At 35.6% G+C, this 14,634-nt stretch overlaps 1 long non-coding RNA gene across 3 annotated transcripts in view; it reads left to right on the forward strand.

Moving 5' to 3' along the window:
- Positions 1 to 14,634, forward strand: part of LOC106837771 (uncharacterized) — a 112,825-nt gene that overhangs the window by 78,463 nt on the left and 19,728 nt on the right. Inside the window, exon 3 of one of the 3 annotated variants that reach the window (XR_001399715.3) lies at positions 167 to 368. The exons of the other annotated variants lie outside the window; for them this stretch is intronic. This is a non-coding gene — a long non-coding RNA (uncharacterized lncRNA). The remainder of the gene's footprint in view (positions 1 to 166; positions 369 to 14,634) is intronic. 3 annotated transcript variants of the gene reach the window in all.

The following is a 14,634-nucleotide window of genomic DNA, read 5'->3' on the forward strand; positions in this document are numbered from 1 at the left end:
GCAGGGAAATTGTCAAACTCCTATACCAAAGAGGTCTACGGTACCTGCAATAGCAGCGTTCTCAAGTAGTGTTTTAGAATCGACCTTTGGGTGGAGTTATATTACTGCCAACGGATTTAGTTGTTGTGGTTTGTTCTAACACTTGCTGTCACTTTGAACAATTAAGGTGTTTGATCCAACGTTAGAAGACTGCATTTCATGAGAACCAAGACAACATCTCTAGCTGTCTGGGCCAGCAGTGTGCGTCACACCACAGACAGCCTGCCCAGCCACTTGTTTCCGGTTCCTGTTTTTGTCTGAAAAATGACAAATTTTGGAATTAAAAATTAGTTGTAAAGGACCCCAAATGTGATTCTTTGTAACCAAATGTAAGTGTAAACAAAATTATACTTGATTTTGAACTCAAATACGAAAATGTATACAGCATTAATTCCTTTTAAAAAGAAATTTAAATATGTTCGATGAAATAGCAGTTACTGTTTTTCAAGTCGTCAACACTAGCTAAGCACTCTTCTCTGGACTGGTAACCCTCAGCTATCTTTCATGCCTCTTTTTTCACTCCCTGATTCTTAAATTATATTTGTGCTTAGAGCATTTCTTAGGTTCCTGTCTTTTGCTGTTCTTTCCCTTCTCCGTACTCTCACTTGACAATCTTATTTTTTTCCACAGCTTTCTTTTTTAACCCTAAAAGAACTTAAAAAAGCAGAAGTAATGAATGTCCATGGTAACAGTACAAAGAATACAGTGGACTATCCAGTGAAAGATTAGCTGTCTTCCCTTCCTCCCATATATTTTTTCTGTATATGTATGTGTGTCTGTGTTTGTGTTTACATATATGTTTATAAAATATATTCATGCATATGTGTATTTACATTTATATTTTGTTACAAAAGTTGGATCATATTAAATATTGTTCTATAACTTGTATTTTTTCTTGATAACAAATCATGAATTTTTTTCCTACTCATTGCATGTGGAGCCATTCAATCCCTTAAAAGGCTGCATAGTATTCCATACTTCTGAACTCCTTATGGACATCTCCACATGGTTATCCCATCAGCTGATCTAACTCAACAAACAAAAGCCCAAAGTTATAATTTTCGTTCTAAATTGTTGCATATGTCTAAACTGTATTCCATATTGTGGTTAATAGTGTCCCCATCCTCTCACATGTGTAACTTGAATACTAGTGCTAACATTTCCACTAAGTCGTAGACATAAATTTCACTGCCTGTTAGAAACGTTCCTGTGAGTGTAGCTCAGATGCTTCAGGCTCTGCATTTCCCAAACTGAATGTTCATTTGGTGGCACCACTCTCAACCTAGTGATTCAAGCTGAAAAGCTGGACATCAGCTATTTCACATCCCATGTCACGAAATTTGTTCAATTGTATCACCTAAACATCTCTTGAGTTTTGTTCTCTCTCTTCTTTGTCTATAATCACTGTCTTAAAGTAGGATTTTGTTCTTTCATCTGACTTGTAATAGTCTCTTTACTATTACCATCCTCTCCTCACTCCCCTCCTCGTCTGCTCTGACCCTTCCATTGGCCAAGCTTTCATCAACATGCTTCTCATCTGCCCTTTTCTAAAGGTAGATCTACCTGCTGCTATGCAGCTTAAAAGCTTTCACTGCCTATCATTCACTCACAGAATAAAATTCCTGCTCCTTAGCTTGCAATGCAAGGACTTTATCCCCTACTCAGCTCTCCAATCTCATTTCCCATTAGTTCCCAGTTCCCTCTTGCAATTTATGCTTTTGCAATGCCAAACTACCTACACCAAAAATACTTACACACACACGCACACAGACTAGAAAAGTTTTTTGAGACCTCTATATACTAACAAATGTTAATTCCTCTGTGTGAGATGACCTCCTGCACCTCCTAACCCTGAAAACGTCTATTTATTCTTCTAAGCCCTACTCAACCAGCTTTTCTTCAATGGAGTCTTCCTTTGCTCTCCCCAGACAAAATAAATTCTTTCTTTCTTTACTATTTGTGAACTTTGCATGCACATAATTGCATATATATATATGCAATATTATTGCATATTATTTTATTTATCTATATTATTATTTATCTATTTACTTAACTGTCACCCCTAGTTCTTTAATAGCAAGACCCAGATTTTAACTCGCATTTGTATATTTAACATCTACCACACTTCTGGCACATAGTAAGTACTCAGTAAATTTTTATCGGGGTAAATTAAGTAATGATTTTATTCCTTTGTCTCCTTCACCATCGACATCCAAACAGTTCACATCTCTTTACGATGCTACCTCATCAATTATAGTGTCTCTCATTTCTTTTCATCCCCACCACCATAGTAAGAGCTCATTCCCTTTCATCCATCCATTCAGCGGCACTTGTTAAATATGTGTGGCTTGGGGATTATAAAGTTGTGGAAAACATAGGGTCTGGCCTGGAGGAGCCCATGACAACTTACTGTGGGGACAGACAGACAAGCAAGTGATTCACCACCGGTTTTTTGGCCCATAATTTTCTCCTAATCTGATGTTCCCTTCATAGTACCCTCAGAGTACTTTTCATAGCTCTGATCGTATTACTTTTTTGCTTAAAAACCTGTAGCTTTCTATTTATTGTAGAATCAAGATTCACCATTTAGACTGGCATTCAGGACTCTATGCCTTTTACATCCTGCTCCATCCCTCCTTTTTCCTACTACTATCTGGTCCTGCCCATTTGTCAAAGATTAATTCAAATGATATCTTTTCCATGAAGTCTTTCTAGGATCCTTCCAGGAATAATTAGCACACCACTTATGTTTTCATTGCAACATTAACGTGTATCCTTCTTTGTGTTATAGTTATTTATGTTGACATCTATTCCATTATTAGAGTGGGGCAGCAATAAGATTTAGGAGGTTTTTTTCTTTTTTAGCTTCACAATATGAATATTACCAGAAATATAGTGGGCTTTTGAATATGAAGTTCATTCATTATTCCATCTAAAGATTATTCACTCTTCCTATTTACATAGTTCTCCATGATATTTCTGTCTATGAGTTTATACAATCAAATACTGTGATGGTAAAATTTATATTTTACAAAGTATATGACTATTTAATAAAATAACTTCACACCAAATTCAACTAATTCTCTAGAAACGGTGTTATTGCCTAGAACCACAGTGAAATTACATAGCAACAAACCTTCATTAATGAATAATAATTATTGTAGTGTGGTAATCTCAAAGGCAAAATAGTATTACAATAAAGTGTATGTATCGCACTTGCCAAAATGAATTAATATTGCTTACTCTTTTGATTATAAGATCAAAGATTTTTTAATCACGTCTTTGCACATTTTGCATGTAATCTGCTGAATTCAGTTGTAAGTGATAACAAACCTATCATTTATGTAAATACTCAGAAGCTTGACAGTAATGAAGCTTGGATTAGCTGTTACGGAGGAATGAGGAGAGTAAATATTTAATCTCACATGCTTGCAGGGGAGGATAATTCTTTTTTTCCAGTTGAGAGGCCTTTACTGATGCAAACGTGACTTATGTTGCGTTTAGATCTTTACTTGATACATTGGTCTTGAGGACAGATTACGAGAAAGAGCTACTGTGAAGCTTAAGTAGAAACAGGGAGAGCTAAGGCAGAATTGTGTGATAAAGATGAGTTTTCCATGCTTATTATAAATAAAATTAAATATTATTCATCCAGATACACCACATTTTTTACTATTAGAAATTAAATTTTCTTTCAAGATATGTATTTTATTGAAGTTTCCTTCTATTTCTATTTTATTGAGAGGCAATTTAGCTGTTGTAGGGAAAAGAACATGAACTTTAGAGTCTGACTATCCTCAACTTTAATTCTAGTTCTGCCACTTACTAACATTGCAACTTTGGGCAAGGGACTTATATTCTCTTAACTCCAGCTCCCTCATTTAAAGGCTTAAAGGATTGTTGTGAGGATTAGATAAAATATATAAACCATCTGGCACAACACTTGGCATTTAAGAGGTCATCACTAAGTGGCAATCACTGGTATCATCAGTATCATCATCATCATCATCACTGGGCTGTGTTCCTTAGACTTTTATCTTTTTTGTTATTGTGAACTGAAGAATGGAAAAGCCTAGGTTTATAATCTGAATTTTTATGTGTGGCTTCGCCTGTGTAATCAACCTTTTAGTGCTTTGTAATTTGTTTCTGTATCTAGTACCTATCTATCTCATGGAAGATTGTCATGATTATGTAGATAACAACATTCCCAAGGTCATTTTAGTTATCTGCCAGTTTATAAATGTAGTTTATGTGGTGTAAAGTATAGCGGTATGTGAAGCAGGAAGTCCAAGTACCCTTTCCTGTTCATCTGTAGTCCCACTCCTCAGGGAGAATTCCTTTTTATATATCTTTTCAAACCATATCTGTGCATACATAAATATTTTTAACCCAAGTAAGATCATAACATATTATATTATTTCTGAATCCTGCCCTTCTTTCCCCATCCAAAATATGTTCTGGATATTTCACCAGGTTGATGTTTATATCTCTACTCTATCCTCTTGTAAAAAAACTTTTTATTTTGAAAATAATTTCAAATTTACAGAAAAGTTGCAAGAATAAAACATAATACAAAGAACGTTCATATCCTCTTTACCCAGACTTATCTGTTGTTAACACTTTACCCTATGCTCTTTGTAATTCTCTCTCTCTCTATTATAAACATAAATTTTGTTGGTAAGTTACCTCATGGCTTTTACCCTCATATTATTGAATGTGTATTTTCTGAAGAATAAGTATATGCTCTTGCAGGAACAGAATACGGTTATCCACTACAGTAAAGTTAACCTTGATACTTTAATCCACCACTTGTATTCCAATTTTGTCAACTGGTCCAGTAATAATTTTTTAATAGCACCTTTCCCTCTGTACTACAGAATCCAGTCTAGGGTCAGACATTGTATTTAATTGTCATGTTTCTTTAGCCTCCTTTAATCTGGAACTTTTCTATAGCTTTTCTTTGTCTTTTATGACATTGACATTTTTAAGATTTTTTATTTTTTTCCTTTTTCTCTGCAAAGCCCCCCAGTACATAGATGTATATTCTTCGTTGTGGGTCCTTCTAGTTGTGGCATGTGGGACGCTGCCTCGGTGTGGTTTGATGGGCAGTACCATGTCTGTGCCAAGGATTCGAACCAACGAAACACTGGGCCGCCTGCAGCGGAGCGCGCAAACTTAACCACTCGGCCACGGGGCCAGCCCCGACATTTTTAAAGAATGCAACTTTCCTCCCTCTTTATATAGAATTCCCTCATTTACATAGTTTATTTCATAGAATTATATTTCATGCTTCAAAGGCCTTCCTTACCCCTTGATTAAATATAAAAATATTCAAGTATGTTTTCTTAGTCTCTTAAGAGTTCATTTTTTAAAATCTTTGGTACATCAACTGATGAATAGATAAAATTTGGTATATTCATACAATAGAATATTATTCAGCCATAAAAAGGAATGAAGTACTGATACATGCTGTAACACAATACACAGCACAATACGGGATGAAACTTGAAAATTTTTTGCTAAGTGAAAGAAGCTGGACACAAAAGGTCATATATTATATGATTCCGTTTATATGAAATGTCCAGAATAGGCAAATCCATAGAGACAGAAAGCAGATTAGTGATTGCCAGTGGCTAGAGGGAGGGGAGTAACTGCTCAATAGGTACAGAGTTTCCTTTTGGGGTGATAAAGACATTCTGGAACTAGATGGTGGCAATGGTTATATAACATACGAATTGTGTACTTTAAAATGGTAAATTTTGTTTTACGTGGATTTTATCATAATGTATAAAAAAGATCTTTGCTCCATTTAGAGTTGGTTTAAGAAATTAGGTAGGAATCAGCTTCAGGGTTTTTTTCCCAACTGGCTAGCCAGTCACCGCAGTATCTAAGTGATTAATCTATTTTGATTTCGAATGCCTCTTTTCATCATGTTCTGTATTCTTATGTAAATTTGAGCCTTTTTCTGGACTTTCTGTTCTGACCCAGAGTTTCATCTGCCTCCCCCATACCAGTACCATACTGTTTTATGTAATGTAGCTTTACTTTATGCTTTGATATTTTGTAGGGCCAGTTCTCTCCTCGATTCTTCACTTCTAGAACTCTCCCTTTACAGAATTTTCCTGGAAATTCTTGTACGTTTATTATATAAGATAAACATTATAGTCTTTATTCAAGTTCTTTGTTAAAGGTGTTAGAATTTTTTAATATACTTTATTTTTTAGAGCAGTTTTAGCTTCACAGCAAAATTGAGCAAAAAGTAGAGAAGTGCCATGTACTCCATGACCCTCCCACACACACAACCTTCTCGCCATCTGCCACCAGAGTGGTACATTTGTTACGATGGATAAACCACCACTGACACATCATCACCTAAGTCCATAGTTTACATTAGAGTTCACTCTTGTACATTCTATGGTTTTTGACAAATGTATAATAACACATACACATCATTATAGTATCTTATGAAATAGTTTCACTGCCCTAAAAATCCTTCGTGCTCTGCCTGTTCATCACTCCCTTCCCCTAATCCCTGACAACCACTGATCTTTTTACTGTCTCTATTTTTTTACCTTTTCCACAATGTCATGTTGTTGAAGTAATACAGTATGTAGCCTTTTCAGATTGGCTTCTTTCACTTGGTGATATGCATTTAAGGTTCCTCCATGTCTTTTCATGGCTTAATAGCTTGTTTCCTTTTAGTGCTGAATAATATTCTGTTGCCTAGATGTACCACAGTTTATCCATACACTTACTGAAGGACATCTTGGCTGCTTCCAAGTTTTAACAATTATGAATAAAGCTGCCATAAACATCTGTGTGCAGGCTTTTGTGTGGACCTAAGTTTTCACCTCCTTTGGGTATATACCAAGGAGTACGATTGCTGGATTGTACGGTAAGAATATGTTTAGTTTTGTAAGAAACTGCTACCGTCTTCCAAAGTGTCGTCTTACATTCCCACCAGCAGTGAATGAGAGCTCCTATTGCTTCACATCCTGACTACATTTGGTGTTGTCAGTGTTTTGGATTTTGGCCATTCTGATAGATGTTTAGTGAACTGTTAGAATTTTGATTGCAAAGTTTCTCATCTAATTGGGGATTAACTCTCCATTATTCAAATCTTCTTTTATGTCTTTCAGTGGAGATTTATAATTTTTTCATGTAAGTCTTGCATATTTTTGTGAAATATATTTCTATTTATTTATATATGTATGCTATTATCTATGACGCAATTTCCTTTACATTTTCTGAATTATTTTTTGTGTCTGACAGCTATTGACTTTTATATATTTCTTTTGTACTGATTACCCTATTGAACTCCAATTATAGATGACATGATATAATAATCATTTTATTCCTTCTGTCCAACCTAATACTTCTTACCTATGCGTGAGTTCTTGAGAACTTCTCACTCCACACGCTCTTCTTTCATACCTCTGGCATGAATTCAGCTCTCTCCTTTTTAGTTGTGATCTTCAAATCTATTTCTGCATTCCAGACTTCTCTCCTGAACTTGAGACTCATGTATTTATTCATTCAACAAATATTATTGAGCCCTTACTGTGTACTAGACACTGTTCCAGATATATCTCCTGGGATAATAAAACAATTAATTCCTAACAAAAAAACTTCTACTTATAAGAGAATAACAGTGCTATTTTTTTATTATAACGTTTAAGTTTTGAAAGATAATTCACTTGATTACAAGGAACTTAGAGTCCCTCAAATAGTTTATATTTGTAAAATTATGCCCAAACTAAATTTAGCCAACATCCTGCAATTTGTTTTGATGCCCCTACTGCTCATTTGATTCTGGAAACCTCTTTTTACATGTTTCAATTTCAAATTTGTGGTAAAAACTCTGAAATGTAATGTTGTTTTATCAAAAGGATTTATGATGCTAACTGTCATGAAGATTTAAATCAGTGATCCCAAATAAATGTGATAAATCACTTACTTGCATGATTGACCAGGCAGATTTTAGTTGAGGATTAAAATTTATTTTTTATATTTTTCCACTGGCTTGCTTTGATGATTCATCAAAAGTCAGATGATTAGCTCAACTGCGTACCTTTATCAGCATATTATTGAACTAGTAGCATTACTGAGAAAAAAACCCCAAGAGTTTAGGAAGTGAGAAGTCATCTAAGAAGGTTCAGAAAATAGAAAGACAAGTTGTGTACAAGCTACTTTGGTTATTCTGCAAGGAGAGAAAGTCAGAAGACTGAGGTTTGGGTTCCAGATCTGTAAGGGTTAGTTATATGATTTGGGGGAAGTTACAGCTCTTTTCTACAGCTATAGGATGAGATTAAGTGTACTTGCTCCTCTACTTCAGAGAATAAATAAGATAATATGTGAAACCCTTAGAATCTCCTTGTTATTTGCAGAATGTTATGAAAGATCACCTGGTGAAATCAGAGGTTATAAAGAAAATACTCTATTAAAAAGGGTAATTATTAATATAATGCATTTTAACATATACCCTAATGATAAATGCTAAAGCAGGGAAAATCATCTTGACTATCAGTTATATCTTTATAACAAATATGCTAAGGGCACATGGAATTTTCTAACGTCAGATCCTTTGGAGACAATGTCAAATGATGTGGAAGATATAAATCGCAATATATTTAAACCTAGTCCTAGCTACTGTACACTTAGAAGGATTTCTTTTCCAAACAAAGAAAGAAATTTAATTTTTTGATATTTAAAATTTGGGATAACTACGTGTTACACTTAGCAAACGTAAAATTTTCTATTCCAATGTAACTCAGCAGAGATAAAAAGTAAAAAGAGTCTGAAAGCAAAATATTTGCTGTCAGTGGATGTAAAGTGTGTCAGGGTTTTTGCTTTACATTCAAAATGAAAAAAAAAATCAAAATACTGTCACAAAGAGAAAATGTTTAAAGTACAAAAAACATTAATAATGACCAAGCTAACCTGTTATGTATTGACTGTCTCTATCAGTGAAATGGGAGAATGGAACACATACTATTTTCATCATAAAAACTGCTTAATAAAAAATGGGACACATGACATTCACAGAAGAAAAACTTTCTTTTTCTGGTCTCAACATCACTAACATCATCTTTCCTAAAAAAAATAATAAATAAAATACGCAACACATTGGACTGAAATGAGTTTTCCATTGTTTTTCTCCCACAACTGAATAGACAAACAAAAGGCTGTGATCCAACTAGGATGTCTCCTTAAAAACACTTATTTTGTGTTCCTTAAAATGCTTTTGTCCAAGGAAGACTCTTGATTATGGTGTTGATTGACTAAAGGAAGGCCTTGATTGTGTTTATAAACAAAAGCAACATGTGTAAGTTCAAGGTGCAATGCAAAAATTAAGCAAAAATGTGCTGCCTTCTAAGAGCAAGGCACTGGAAAGTGTAGGACCTTTAGTCAGAAAAAACGTGTTGATTAAGCACCCATCAGATGCTTAACACTGTACATAAACATTTTTTAAATGAAAAAAAGGAAAATCTACAGCTTAGTATAATCAACTTATTCCTATTTCTTAGTTCACATAAAATTCTCCTATAGTATTTTCCTTCCTTACTAAAAATTTTCAAATACCACCAAGTATTAGTAAATATAGCCTAAAATACTGTGTTTTCTTAAAATTATGAACGTTTTCTTTGTAACATTTACTAAAAACTATTCTGAGTTGTTAGGAAAAAAACAATGAATCTTTATTGCTTCTTAAAATGGTTTCAGGAAAATAAACTCTTGGAAGTTCCTTTACTGTCTTTTTCTTTTCAGATGAAGTACATCCTGTCTGAGGCAGAATTACTAACAAACTAAAAGCAAGAGCTTCAGGGTAACTGAATTTAAAAGTATTTTAGATTAAAAAAAAGGTGGTTCTGACCATATCAGGTGATAAGCTTTAGTATAATGATAGAAAAAAACCCTTCAAGGTGGTGTGGTAAACCACAATAGTTTTTAAAATACCAGTTGAACAGAAAGTTGTGGCTCAAGCTAGTGGTCAGTGTGTGAGGAATTAGAAAAGCTTAGAGTTTCAATAAACCAAATCTTAGAATTGATGACTACAGCTATTTCTCTCTACGTGGTAACTTAATTTGCAGAATTTTACAGTTATATGATGAAAAGGGTGTACTTTATGATCATTTTAAAGAAATTGTAAACATAAATATTATACTTTGGCAGGAGGAGTAGGGAACTTAAATTGAATAAGGTTTGGTCCCCTTTGATGCTATTCTCCTAAAAATGAGACAACCAAGGGACCGTCGTTATCAAGGAGGTCCAGAGCAGTTTCTCTGTAGCATGGAGTAGCTGCTGTTCACTCACTTGCTTCTAGGCCTCAACCTTTCACTGACTTATTAGAGTAAAGCTTCTCCCATTAGTGGAAGAAGTAACAAGAGCAGTTCTGCATTTTCTTTGTGATTAACTTATTATCAACCAACCAGTAACAAAGAAGTATATTTATGGTCACCCCTGGAGAGGCAAATAGAGCAATGGCAACTTCAGGTAGAGAAAAGCTGTGTACTAGAAAAGGGGGTAGAGTAGAATGGTGCCGCCATTTCTTAACCACACTAGAAACTTGGTTGGCAGTCATGCTTCACTCTTCTTATTGACTCCCCACATTCAGATATTCACCCGTCTGCAAATATTCCTATTCAGTATTTCCTGAATGTGTCCACGTCTTTCTTTCCTCTGTTTCCCCCGCATAGATTAGGCCGCCATTCTATCTCACCTGGAATTCGTAACAGCCTCCTGGCTGCCACCACTCTTGCCTCATCCAGGCCATTCTCCATGTGACACTAACGTGACCTTTTGAAACTGCAGATCTCCCTTGTGTAAAACTCTTCAATAATTTCCCATGGCTGTCAGGATAAAGTCCACACTTCCTTGTGTGGCTTATAAGGCCCTTCATGATCTGAACCTCTTTCCCCAACAAATACATCTGCAGCTTCACCTCTTTACTCTCTGAATCACTGAAATTTCAATTTCCTAAACAAGTAATGTTCTTACTTCTGGAAATTTACACATTCCCTGCATGATCTGACTCCTGCTTGTCTCCCCTGCATCATCTCATACCACTGTCCCCTCACTCCACATTGGTCCTGAATGCCCCAAGGATGTTCTATCTCAGGACTGCTTGTGTTTTCTCTAGATTGAACGCCCCTTTCCAGTTATAAAGTATGTCCATGTGACTCCACCATGTTACACTTAACAGCTATATGGGAAACTGAAATGAGGGAGAGTACATATATACTTTGAGCATGTCTTGAAAGACAGATTCAAAAGTTTGAAGTTCTAAGAAACCATGGTAGAAAACTAATATACAGATCATTGAAAATGAAACAACAGAGTGACTCTTCTTGAACAACACTGGGGAAACTAAGAGACTGGGACAGAATCTGGCTAAGTCCTTCAGGTAGTGCTAGTAGTTGTGAGACAGTTCCAAATGATGAATTGCTTATCCTGCACTATAATGAATAGCTCATGGTCCCTGAGCTATGGATGTTTCCAGACCAGGGGAAGCAGAGATATGCTCAACCAACTAGGAGTTCTGTACGGTAACAGCCACTGCTTATTGAGCTTCTACTCTGTGTCACTTTCCCCTGCATTATCTGCAGATCGGTATTTCTCACCACATATTGTGTATCACTACTTGGGTGTCCCACAGGCACCTCAGACTCCACCTATCTAGAACAGCAGTTGCCATCTCTCTTACAAAACCTGCTGCTCTTCCAATGTTCTCCCTCCCAGTTAATGGTGCGGCCGTCCACTGAGATACCCAAGTAGGAGACCTGGACGTGCCTTTATACGTTAGAGACTTACCATCCATGCATCCTGTCACCTCTCTTGTTGATTCTACTTTCATAATTTCTGAATAATACTCAAATCCATTTACTTCTCTTCATCCTCACTGCCTCTACTTCGATGAAGGCTACACGTGTCCACTCCTTCCAATCTTACCTCGCCCTCAGTCATTCTCCCTACTGCAGCAGGAGAGATATTTCCAAAGTTCAAATCTAATTATGTTACTTCTTCTGTTTAAGACCCTATAGCGATTCTCCATTGCTCTCAGGATAAAGCACTTGGTGAATATTTGTTGAAAGAATTATCTTCTCAAATCTTCAGAATAACATTAGGTTGGACATGATTATTCCATTTTTCAGGTACAGGAATGAAGGCTTAAGCAAGGAACTTACCCCATAGTCAAATAGTCAGGTTGGTCTGACTCCTGAGGCTGTGCTGTTTCTGTGTTACACTGCCTATCCTTTCTATTAGAAGATGGTCTTTTCATGTAGATAGTGAAGAAAGTCTGCTGGTTACTTGGTGGGTTTCTGCCAGTCATGCACAGGTAAGCTATCTCTGGTTGCCATAACATTGTAGTATTTGCTCTACAGAATTATCTTGCACTGCAGTGAAAGTGTGATTAACCAGAAACTTCAATTAAGCAGATTTTACTTTAAGAGCAAGTAGAGAAAAAACATTGTAAACTTTTAGGCAAAATAGCCATATTACCAAAAACAAGTTGATAGGAATTTTTAAGTGAAGTTTCCAAGATATAACTTGGAACACATTGAACCCTGCTGTCTCTACTTGTTCTGTAGCATGTATAATGACCATCAAATAGAGCTTTTGCCCAGAACACTACCTGGTACACAGTAGATGTTCAGTAAATATTTGTCAAATGAATTAATAAGGGGAAAGGTAAAGCCCTTAGCATTCTAAGATCCAAAATCATTTACTTATGGATGTCATATTCTTCCTACTAAGGAAAGATACTAAACTCGTATATTTTAGCTAGGTTTTCTGCTACACAGATCAAAGAAAAAAGTTTTCTTATTCTCATTAAATTAGAAAATTCATTCAATCAGAGCAACTTATTTCCCAAATATACTGGTAAAAAACACATATGTTTCTAGTTTTTTAAAGTTTCTACCAAAGCTTAACATATATATATTCATTTCTATTGGTTTTCAACTCTGAGTTTATCTGTATTGAGAAAGAAGATTGACACAGTTAGTTGAAATGAAAGTTTTGGATTTATTTGCAGATTTTAAATATCAGAGTTATCCCACTCTAATATTTCAGATTCCCTCCTGGTCATCTTTTACCTCTCTTCATGGCTTTATGCTGTGGAATTACCTAACATGATAATTTTAACCAAGGTTAACCTAGGATCATACTTGTCATTTCAAAACAAAAGGAAAATATACTGATTTTCTGAGTGAAATGTTCAACAGATAATTCTTGATTAGTCAGGAAAAAATACCATTCAAATTGCATACATCACATACTATAACTCTAGGTATTTATTTTTATAGTAAAAAAATTGCATTTCAAATATAGTCTTCAATGTTTTAGTACATAAATTCTAATATGAAGAATTTAAAGATGTACAACTTATCGCTTCTTTTTTTTCTTTATTAAACAAGATCTTTATTTGTATTACTGGTTATGATGTTTCATCTATTTTCAAGTCATGCTGTAAGTAGGACCAGAAAATAGGAGGGAAACCATGTTTGAGTTTCCATTGCAATGAAATTGTGATTTGGTTATGATACATTGGCAGTTTGTACCATTACTAGTTCTATACTCTGTGTTTATGAATGTAGGTCTCATATCTCACTGCTTCTGAGGAAGTTTGTATGGGAAATCTATTGTATCACCAATACCAAGGTTTCTGATGGAAATTAATTCCATCTCGAGGCCTGGATGAAATTATTTTAGGACTAAGAGCTCAGATTCTTTAATAAAAATCTGTTTTCAACCATGGCATAATATTGGCAAATTTGGAAAATCCAGGGGTAGAGGTGGTAATTGGATCAATATTAGATTTTAAAGGCTACAGATTTTTCAGAACCCTTTTTTGACAGGACACCGTCTTCTAAGGAATATTATCACGACTGTTTTGGACATTGGGACAATGTCATACTTCTTTCTGTTTGGGGACCCTTCTGTTCTCTGATTTTTGCATCACATGTAAGGCAGCCACAATTAATCTGGCAGAGAAGCACCCCTTCACGACAGCTTTTAAAAGAGGAGGAAGTGCTGCTATGCAAATTCGCTTACTCTCTGTGCCTGGTGGCACTTTGTGCAGGACAATCTGCCCAGTGCTGCTTTCCTTTCTGGGTCTCTGAAGTTGGGCTTCCTTCCTGCAGTAAAGTGGGGTGGGAATCTCCCTGAAACCACTCTATTTTCCTGCCTTGTTTTTTTCACTCCTAGTGAGATATGCAATAGATCAAACTCATTCTTTTTGTTGACTGTTAAGCTTCACCTACCCATGCATCTGACTTCAATGGGTCTTTCGCAATCTTCAAATGAATTGTACACGAAATGTCTAGCAGCTGTCTGTAACAGGTAACAGCAAAGTGCAAGGTCATAGAGCAGTGTGATCAGCCCTTCCCTTCTGAAGCTGCAGTCTGCTCCTTGGAGGGTCCCCTGCGTTCTCAACTGCCAGAGTTCAAGGAAATCTACCGTATTTTGATTTCAGTAGGAAAAAAAATGGTTTAAAGTTCAAAGTACCCATGTAATCATTTATGGAAAAAAGAAATCTCTAAACCTCTGTTTTAGAGAGGAAAGGAGGAAAGAGGTAGGAAATCCCCTCAACAG

The sequence above is a fragment of the Equus asinus genome, chromosome 16 (genome assembly GCF_041296235.1).
Source record: "Equus asinus isolate D_3611 breed Donkey chromosome 16, EquAss-T2T_v2, whole genome shotgun sequence".
NCBI lineage: Eukaryota > Metazoa > Chordata > Mammalia > Perissodactyla > Equidae > Equus > Equus asinus.